Raw genomic sequence first — 10,665 nt, forward strand, 5'->3', positions numbered from 1 at the left:
TGTTTTTTCCAATAATTCATCTAGCATAACATTTAGATCACCCCAATCTGGGTTTTGGGATTATATGGCCATTTCTACACACATAGCTACTCTCTCTGGGTTGTCCCTGTATTTCCCAATTGAGTTTTTCCACTGTTGTAATTCTCCAAGGGAAAAAGGTGTCTTTATATAAATGACTCATTGATTTCCCACAGCCTGAAGGCAAGGTGCTGAGGAGACACGAGTGGGCCAGGAGATCTGTAGCTCTCCTGTGCTAAAACGCAAGCTGCTCCAGACGTGTTTTCCAGTGTAGGGGAAGAGGGATCAGGGACACGGGGGTTGGGAGAGGGTATAAGGGATTCAACTAGGGGTTTTTGCAGTGGCTTTTCCTGTACTGCATTCTTATTTGGCAAAGTGTAAGTTAGTAACATAAGAGGAAAAAATTTGAAACTGTTTCATCTCCCAAGCGCCTGAGAGAGGAAAGCTTTCTCTCGTCAAGATCCCAAAATTCAGAAGACCTTATGTTTTCAGATGTTAGCTGGGGAAAATACTGGAAAAGCCAGCGCACAAAAGATTGAACTAAACTTTTAGGGTATTTATGCCAAGTACAAGAAAGGTAACTCTGAACTTGGTAATATATTTCTCTGTGGTGTGCAGAGACTTCAGATCCCATTATAAAAGCAACACCACAATTCCTCAGCCCCAAATCGCAAAAAAACTGAAAAAGAGAGAAAAAAATTGCACCGAAACAGCTACAAGACACGAGCCTCCAAGCCAGCGGGGAAATACTCACCAGAATTCTGGATTCACCACAGGAAAGCAGGTCCGGAGAAAAGAATCAGTGAAATGGGTCTTCTGCTTTTTCATCTGTTCCCGTGCCACATGGCGTTGGGGGGCTTCAGCTGGGGCGCTGAGCTCACTATCGCACAAAAAGCAACAGCAGGCTGCAGAGTGCTGGCAGTGAACACACAGGGTTCTCTCCGGCAGACACGTGGCTTGCCGGGACACCCCAAAAGTCTCTGTAGAACCATGGTTCCGAGATACCACGTTGGGCACCAAATGATGAAAGTCACTGCTTGCTCAGTCGTCTGACTCACTTTTCTTTGCCCAGGAATGCCTCGAGCTGTCTGGAGAGGCGGCATGAGCAATCCGTTGGGCTAAGCGGCTCCAAGATGCAGCAAGTGGTAGCTGTAAAGTTATCGTCAAAGCAGAAGCAAAGGGTAGAACTATAGCCCAGACTCTGTGCCTTTATTCCTGTTTTCTTTATTCCTCCTGTCCTGAGAGAGATGGGAGAGCCTGTTCACAGAAGGGAGGCAGGAGCAAGAGGTGGCGGGGTCCGATCAGATCGCTCTTTATTCAGAGGAAGGGAAAGGGGAGAGCTAGGGGTGGACCCGGGGTAACCAGACAATTGGACTCTGTTTCGGGGGAGTCCATGCTACTTTCAAGTTTTACCTGCATTTAGAACAAAGGGGATTCAGAGCACATAGCAGAGACAAGTCCAGGCATGCCTGGGCAGGTCCCGGAGCCAGGTGAGCACCTCGGGGCAGGCAGCAACAATCAGTACCGGCAATTGAAAAGTTTCTCAAATTTGGGTTGTTAGTGGAATATGAATCCAGGTACAACACACCAATCTTGCCAGTGAAGAAAGCTGATGGTAAAAGCTACAGGTTGGTACAGGATTTGAGGGAAATCAACAAGATACCAGAGGACATACACCCAGTGGTAGCGAATCCTTACACACTCTTGACAACACTAACAAATGAATTAGGGTGGTTCGCTGTTTTAGATCTCAAGGATGCCTTTTTCTGCATCCCTGCGCATAAGAATAGCCAAGAACTCTTTGCTTTTGAGTGGGAGAATCCTGAAACAGGGAGAAAGACCCAGCTCACCTGGGCAGTTCTACCACAAGGATTCAAAAAAAGCCCAACCATATTCGAAAACCAGCTGGCAAAGGAGGTGGAAGACTGGAGGTAACAAGAAGCAGGAGGAGCGGTTCTCCAGTATGTTGATGACATCTTGATAGCGGCCAAGACACGAGATGACTGCATAAAGCTCACTGTAAGTCTGTTGAACTTTTTAGGCCAAAGTGGGTATCGGGTCTCGAAAGAGAAGGCACAGGTTGCCAGGGAAACAGTATGTCCTGGGTTGCAGTGTATTCTATTACCATCCTCATGAGCTGTTGAAATCTGGTGGGGCAGTGTTTTCCTTGCCTCTTCCCCCAGACTATCTTTCTCTTAATGGCCAGGTTGCCAGGGAAACAGTAGTATACCTGGGCCTGGAAATTTTCCATGGGCATCGACAACTAAGCAGAGAGCTGAAGGAAGCCATCTGTCGAATTCCAGAGCCCCATACCGTAAGGGAGATGCAGGCCTTCCTGGGAATGGTAGGTTGGTGTCACCTCTGGATATCAAACTAAGGTATACTGGTGAGACCTTTATATGAAGTCCTTAAAGCAGCTGAAAAAGGGACAATCATGTGGACAGAGAATGCCAGGGCTGCATTTAAACAGCTGAAACATTCCTTGATGTCAGCCCCAGCTCCGGGGCTGCCGGACTTGACTAAACCTTTTGAAATCTTTACACATGAGAGACTGAATGTTGCTCTGGGGGTACTGGCACAGCACCTTGGAGACCAGCAAAGAGCTGTGGCCTATTTTTCAAAACAACTAGACAATGTAGCCCAGGGTTAGCCAGGATGCTTGAAAGCTGTGGCAGCAACAGTCCTTCTGATACAGGAGGCCCAGAAATTCACCCTTGGGCAACACATTGTTGTGTATGTACCCCATGCAGTGATAAATGTGCTGGAGCAAAAGGGGGGACACTGGCTCTCCCCTAGCAGGATGCTCAAATACCAATCTGTGTTATTAAAACAGGATGATGTTACTGCAAAGACAACTTCTGTGGTAAACCCTGTGATGTTTTTATCATCCACGTTACTTGACCGTGTGCCTGAGCATGATTGTTTGCAGACAATAGAGGAAAATTATTCCAGCTGACCAGACCTGAAAGACGTTCCTTTGAAGAATCCAGACTGGGAATTGTACACTCATGGGACCAGCTTCATGAAAAACGGTAGGAGGATGACCATTTATGCCGTAACCACCTCAGATAAAATCGAGGCAAAAGCCTTGCCTCCAGATGTATCATCACAGAAAGCTGAACTCATTGCAGTAACGAGAGCTCTAGAACTGAGCGAGGGGAAGAAGGTGAACATATGGACTGATTCTAAATATGCCTTCAGTGTTGTTCATGACCATGGAGCTATTTGGAAGAAATGTGGCCTGCTGACTGCTCAGGGTAATGAGGTTGATGTCTTAAGAGGCCTCCTAGACACAGAGACTGGACAGAAGTAAAAGAATAAAATAGGTATTTATTTGAAAGGCCTTCAAAGGTACACCCTGGGAGCCACAGGCTATTGCCAAAAATGCACCTCAAGATGGACGACAGGTCATGAGTTCTTCAGACCTTTATAGGTTTGGTTCATTTGCATATCAGGGTTAATTCTCCAATTAAAGCTTCAGTTTAATGATGTAATTTCCCCTCTGCTTGCCCACCTTAGAAGCTCTTTGGATTATACTTTTTGGGCCTAGGACAGCCTGGGTGACCTTGGAGAGCAGGCCTGGAGAGGCTTTGTTATGTCTACCTAGCACAAGTGAGCAGAAATTAGCAAGCTACAAGAAACCTCAGAGTTACACACTAAGCAGTACAGAATTTGAAAAATATCGAAGTTAAAACCTAAGGCATAATTTCCCCCCCTTTAGAGGCTTGACAAGGCCTCTACCTTGCCTAGACTCCATTTTAAATATTCTAAGGTCCACTAATAATATGTCTAACAGCAGTATATATCTATAAACAAGAATTATAATTACAATCATTTTAAACAATCTTCAATTCAGGGTCAGTTTGGTAACCATGAAACCAGGGTGTGGAAGATACAGTCAGCTTTGAATGTTATCCAGTGTAAGATCTAAGTTGATTCTCAAATTGTAAACAAATTTTGTGGATCTTTCCACTTCAGTTCACATGTCAATTACTAGTTTTGTATCCAAATTAATGTCTTTGGATATACTTTGAATTAGAATCATATGCAAAATTTGGTTCCAAACCTGAGCCAGGCTTACCAACTGTGTAGATAATAAGCACAGGAAAAATCATTTAAACTACATCATCTTCATTTGTATCAGTCTCTGTTTTCTCAGTTGTTTCAGGAGCAGAAGCCTTCTTAACTCTGGAGTAGTGAATCCAGGGTCCTTTGCCAGCAACTTTGACTGCGGTGAGGATGGTCAGCAAAATCTGGAATGGTCCCCTCCACTTGGTCTGTAGAGGATCACTGTCCCACCACTTGACATAGACCCAGTCTCCAGGCTGGAAGGGATGTGCAGGGGTGTGCAGTCCTGTTACAAAAAGGATAGGATATTGGATTTTAGAAGTAGTAAGGCTAAGGCTCTGCTAGGCTGTAAGGCCTCAGGTGTAGAAATAGTTCTCTGGGGAAACAGGAATAGAATGTACTGGGTGGGGAGGTTAGGAATAGTGAATTAGCTGGGCATGGTGAACCCGTTAGTGAATTAGCTGGGCATGGTGAACCCGTTAGTGAATTAGCTGGGCACGGTGAACCTGTCTAAAAGTAAATTGTTCTGGGTTGATATATGTTGCATGCAAGGGGGATTTCAGTGGTAGGAGCTCGTTGAGCATTATCTAAGACTAGACAACCATAGAGAGATATGGCGTAGGGTATGATTATCAATTGTTAATCCTTGTGATGTATGTTTTACTTTGAAGATTAAATCTTGTATGTGTGCCAATGTTTGAAACTGTATAAAGAGCTGAGTGAAACGATAGGCCTTTGGGAAGCCTGATTTGGGACACTAGTCCCCAGGTCCCCGGGCCCTGAATAAAGCACCGCATAAACTGACTCTCTGTTGGTTTGTGTTTGTGGTCGGTGGGCAACAGTTTTCTGGCGACCGCGGCAGGACTCCGGGGGTCGTAGGGGCGGTTCGCGGGGTGATCTGCTCCGTGCCGGCACCAGGTGATTTCTGGGGAGACATCAGCCCGTGCCCGACCCCGCGTCCGACGGACAACTGTGAGGTAAGCCCATAAGGTGCTTTATTCCTTTTAAACCGGTGGTGGTAGCCTGCCCGGTAAGACGAGTCTCTACTCGCAGGGTTGGGGCATTGGTTTGGATTATAAAGCCTAGGCGCTGGCCGTCAGACAGAGCGAAAGCTTTGCAGAGCCAGCCCTTGCTTCTCGCGGCGACGAGATAAGCAAGGAGGGAATTGGATATTGTGGTAATTGGTATTGGTATTAGTCTGTGTGTTACTAGGTGTGTGTGTGTTATTGTGTGGTTGCATACCTCTGGAATGATGCCGTTGCGGGTGTTTCGGGCTTTGTCAAGTTCAGATAAGGATATTCCGGAGGATTCTCCCCTCGGGTGTTTGCTAAGTCATTGGAAGGAGGGTAAATTGGGACGGGAGCTGCGGAAAAGGGAATTGATTGATTATTGTAATAAGGTATGGCCTGAATATGAAACTGGGGGGATGCAGTGGCCGTGGAATGGCACTATTAATTCTGAAATTATAACCTCCATGATGCGGTACCTACGGGAAAATGAGAAGTGGGATGAGATACCCTATTTGGATTTGTTCTATCAGCTAATAGGAAAAAAGGATTGGCAGAGGAAATGTGGAATGATGGTGTTAGAAACGGAACCAGAAGAATGCGTGGGTTGTAAAGAGCGAAGGGTACGGTTCTCTGAGCCTGAGGAGGATGTGTCTTTGTTGGTATCACCATCCGACCCAATCAACCTCCCCCTCCCGGACTCAGATTCTTCGGAAGAGGAATCTGACTCCGAGGAAGGAGAGAGGGAACGATCCCGAACTCCCGAACCCAGGGAGAGAGGGAGGGAACAATCCCGAACTCCACTCTCCCAGCGTACTCGCAGAGGGCGTCTGGACAGGGGAAAAAGCGCTTCTCGAGCACATCTAATGGCCCCATTGCGAGAAGCAGTTGGACCAACAGGGGATCGGGTCAGAGTGAAAGTTCCGTTTTCCCCCAATGATTTAATAATTTGGAAGCAATCTGCTGGAGCTTATAGAGAAAATCCTGAAAAGGTGGCTCGGGTGGTGAAAATGGTAATAAAGACACAGAATCCGGACTGGAATGACCTACAGGTGTTGCTAGACTCGATAATGGATTCTACGGAAAAGGAGATGGTATTTAAAGCTATGTCTAATCGGGCAAGGGACATGATTCAGTTGCAAGCACCAGCACTACAAGGAATAGGGAATGTGAATGAAATAGTACCAAGGGAAGATCCAGAATGGAACCCTAATTTGGCAGAAGAGTATCATAGGTTGCAGGTTTATCAGGAGCTGTTGGTGGAAGGAATTCAGAGGGGAATCCCAAAGACTTTAAATTGGTCTAAGTTGTATGCGGTAAGACAGGATAAGGCAGAGTCACCATCTGCGTTCTTGGAGAGGCTGAAAGAAATAGCACGGAGGTATACAGACTTAGACGTGGAATCGGAGGCAGGAAAACTACAAATGGCCTTGATATTTATGGGACAGTCACAGGAGGATATTAGGAGGAAGCTACAAAAGCTAGAAGGGAATGACACTCGGGACTTGGAGAAAATGCTTGAAGTAGCATGGAAAGTGTATAATAATAGAGAAAAAGAGGCAGTAAAGAAGCAACAAGCAAGCATGTTGGCAGTGTTACAACAGGCAAGTCAGATGAATGTGAGAGGCCGGGGGAGGGGACGAGGCAGAGGAAACGGGGGCATGGGAAGAGGTGGTTTCGGAGGTTTTGTGAATCAGAATGTAGGGAATCAGATGATGGGTAGGGGTAGAGGTAAATTGGGGCCCAATCAGTGCGCCCGATGCTTCGCCGAAGGTCATTGGAAGAATGAGTGCCCCCTCAATTTGGGGATGGGGACACCGATGAGTAACTTTCCAGGAAGGAATCCCATAAATCAGGGAATGAACGCGAATGATGGGTTAAACCCTTTCGCGCCAGGACCACAAGGTGTTGCTCAAGCCTTTATGATGGGGAACTATCAAAATCAGAGCTGACTAGATAAAGATCTAAAAGTGGTCCTGGAAGTTGACGGGGGGCCCAGGGAATTTAGGGTAGATACAGGAGCCACTTTCTCTGCAATCAATGAACAAATAGGACCGTTAAGTGATTCAGTTGTGAAAGTAGTAGGGGTGTCGGGGGAGGTGGTGGAGAGGTCATTCTTGCGGCCACTGGAAATCAAATTTGGAAACAAAGAATTGGATCACCAGTTTTTATATATGCCAAGCAGCCCGGAATGCTTGTTGGGGCGAGATTTATTATCGGCACTGGATGCAAAAATCATATTCGAGAAAGGGCGTGCTAAACTAGAAATCCCGGAGGGGAATCTGGCAAAACTTTTTGTGATTAAAGAGACAAAGACAGAGGAGATACCCCAGGAAATAGAGCAGGCAGTAGTCCCGTGGGTATGGGAAACAGGGACCCCGGGCAGATCCAGGGTAGCCGTTCCTGTAAAAATTGAACTAAAGGAAGGGGCACACCCGGTAAGAGTTCGACAGTACCCTATTAGTTTGGAAGCCAGGAAAGGAATTGCCCCAATGATCACACAATTTATAGCATTAGGGATTTTACAAGAATGCGAATCAGAATTTAATACTCCAATCTTTCCGGTAAGGAAACCAAATGGGAAATACAGGTTGGTGCAGGACCTGAGAGCAGTAAATGCAATTGCCAAAGATATACACCCGGTGGTGGCCAATCCATATACATTGTTAACATCGATTTCTGAGAATTTTCAGTGGTTCACAGTGATTGATCTAAAAGACGCCTTCTTCTGCATCCCACTGGCCCCCGAGAGTCAATACATTTTTGCCTTTGAATGGGAAAGCCCAGACACTCGCCGCAAGCGACAGTTAACATGGACCAGGTTGCCACAAGGATTTAAGTGTTCACCCACCATTTTTGGAAACCAGCTAGCAAAGGAGTTAGAGGAATGGAAAACTACCAAGGTAAAAGAGTCTCCTTTTTCTTATGTTGTTTTACAATATGTGGATGACATACTCCTGGGAACAGAGGAGCGGGGACTGTGCTTAAAGTTAACAATTGAACTATTAAACATGTTGGGTCAGGCAGGATACCGAGTATCCAAGGAAAAAGCGCAGCTGGTGCGACAGAAGGTAATTTATCTGGGATGTGAAATATCACAAGGAGTCAGGAGAATAGGGGTGAATCGCATACAAGCCATCTGTGCAATCCCTGTACCACGAAATAATCAGGAATTAAGATCTTTCCTAGGGATGGTCGGCTGGTGTCGTCTGTGGATTCCGAATTTCGGACTCATGGCCAAACCACTGTACGAAACAATCAAGGAACCCGAATTCAAGTGGGGTAAGACACAGCACAAGGCTTTCCAGGAATTAAAGCAAGCACTCAAAGAGGCCCCCGCCCTGGGTCTGCCAGACCTGACAAAAGACTTTCAATTGTATGTGCATGAAAGGCAGAGATTAGCTTTAGGAGTACTCACACAGCGATTGGGGTCATGGAAGAGGCCCGTGGGGTACTTCTCGAAACAGCTGGACATGGTGAGCGGAGGGTGGCCGGGGTGCTTGCGAGCAGTGGCTGCTACGGTAATCCTAATTCAGGAAGCACGGAAACTGACGCTGGGAAAACACATCACGGTATATGTACCTCACATGGTCATAGCCGTCTTGGAACAAAAAGGGGGGCATTGGCTCTCCTCCAGCAGAATGATGCAGTACCAGGCTCAGTTGCGGGAACAAGATGATGTTGAATTAAAAATAACCAACCATCTCAATCCAGCAGAATTCCTCAGGTCCACCCAAGAGGAAGGAGAACTGGAGCATGACTGCGTGGAGGTGATCGAACAAGTGTATGCCAGCCGTGAGGATCTGAAAGATGTCCCGATGGCAGATCCCGATGTGGAGCTGTTCACGGACGGATCCAGTTTTATGGAGCATGGAACCAGGTATGCAGGGTATGCTGTGGTGACACTCCAAGAAATAGTGGAAGCTAAAGCACTGCCTCCAGAAACTTCAGCGCAAAAAGCAGAAGTATGGGCGTTGGTAAGGGCATTGGTCCTTAGTAGAGACAGGAAAGTAAACATTTGGACTGATTCAAAGTATGCATTTGGTGTGGTTCACATCCATGGGGCTTTGTGGAAAGAAAGAGGACTTTTGACCTCTCAAGGCTCACAGATCAAACATAAGGAAGTAATAATTCAGTTGTTGGAAGCTGTACACTTACCTAAAGCAGTAGCGATCATGCATGTCCGAGGTCATCAAGCAGACTCCGGGAAAGAATTTCAGGGGAATCGGATGGCAGATGAAGCTGCGAAAAGGGCAGCCAGATTGGTCTGGACTCAAATGGCTCTGATACCGACAAGAGAAAATCCCGCTGCACCTTATTTAGAAGAGAAACCGTGCTACTCTCCGGAGGATGAACGGTTGGCACAAATCACTGGAGCAAGAAGGAATGTTGTAGGATGGTATGTAACACCGGTCGGACAAGTTATACTGCCAGTAGGATTGATGAAAGTAGTCATGGAAACTGAACATAACAAACTCCACTGTGGTGCAGAAGCATTGGTAGAATATCTAAAGAAAATAGTACTCTCTAATTCGATGATAACAATGGCCAAAAGAATAAATGCCACCTGCCCGATTTGCATTAAAAATAACCCGTTGGTTAGAAGACAGGTCCAAATGGGGAAAATACGTGTAGGGCCACAACCAGGGGATTATTGGCAAATAGATTTTTCCGAGTTACCAAAATCTCAGGCATACAAGTACTTACTAGTTTATGTGTGCACCTTTTCGGGATGGCCCGAAGCTTTCCCTTGCAGGACGAATCAGGCCAAGGAGGTAGTGAAAACCCTTCTCAAGGAAATTATTCCAAGGTTTGGGGTTCCTTTAGGAATATCATCAGATAGAGGACCACATTTTACTGCAGGGATCGTGCAGGAAGTTTCTACTATTCTGGGAATTCAGTGGCACTTACACACCCCCTGGAGACCTCAATCTAGTGGTCAGGTGGAACGAATGAATCAAACTCTGAAAAATCAAATTAAAAAGATTTGTCAAGAAGCTAAAATACAGTGGCCCCAAGCATTGCCTCTAGCCCTTCTGAGGATTAGGATTAAACCACGAGAAAGGATAGGGGTAAGTCCGTATGAAATTTTGTACGGCAAACCATATCATGCTGTAACCTATCAAGGGGACCCACATGTAATTGGGGATCAGATGATTGTAAATTATGTTCTGTCTTTAAATAAGACCCTTGCAGCACTGAGATCCACGCTGGAGTGGAATCGACCGTTACCTCTGGACACTCCTGCTCACGATATTCACCCAGGAGATCAAGTTTACGTGAAGAACTGGTCAGTGGAACCTCTGAAGGAAACATGGGACGGCCCCCATCAAGTGATAATGACAACTTACACCGCCGTCAAGGTCGACGGGATCAACAGCTGGATCCATTACACACGGGTCAAAAAGGTCCCCTCCCGATGGTCGGTGGAACCCCTATCTCCCACCAGAATGGTGTTCAAAGCCAAAAATTAATGCTGTTGTTGTTACTCTTGAGTAAAATAATAATTGTTGAAACCTTTGTTAAAATCACAATACCTGAATCAAGGGTGTGGGTACCGGAGAATTCAAAT

At 46.2% G+C, this 10,665-nt stretch overlaps 1 long non-coding RNA gene across 1 annotated transcript; it reads right to left on the reverse strand.

Moving 5' to 3' along the window:
• Positions 1-3,352: 3,352 nt before the first annotated feature.
• On the reverse strand, positions 3,353-9,223 carry LOC138102752 (uncharacterized). Its single transcript, XR_011147517.1, has 3 exons — positions 8,512-9,223; positions 5,329-5,449; positions 3,353-4,372 (listed from the first exon to the last, which is right to left on the reverse strand). It is a non-coding gene; the product is annotated as an uncharacterized lncRNA (long non-coding RNA).
• Between the last annotated feature and the right edge of the window lie 1,442 nt (positions 9,224-10,665).

The sequence above is a fragment of the Aphelocoma coerulescens genome (assembly GCF_041296385.1).
Source record: "Aphelocoma coerulescens isolate FSJ_1873_10779 chromosome W unlocalized genomic scaffold, UR_Acoe_1.0 ChrW_unloc_scaf_1, whole genome shotgun sequence".
Classification (NCBI taxonomy): domain Eukaryota; kingdom Metazoa; phylum Chordata; class Aves; order Passeriformes; family Corvidae; genus Aphelocoma; species Aphelocoma coerulescens.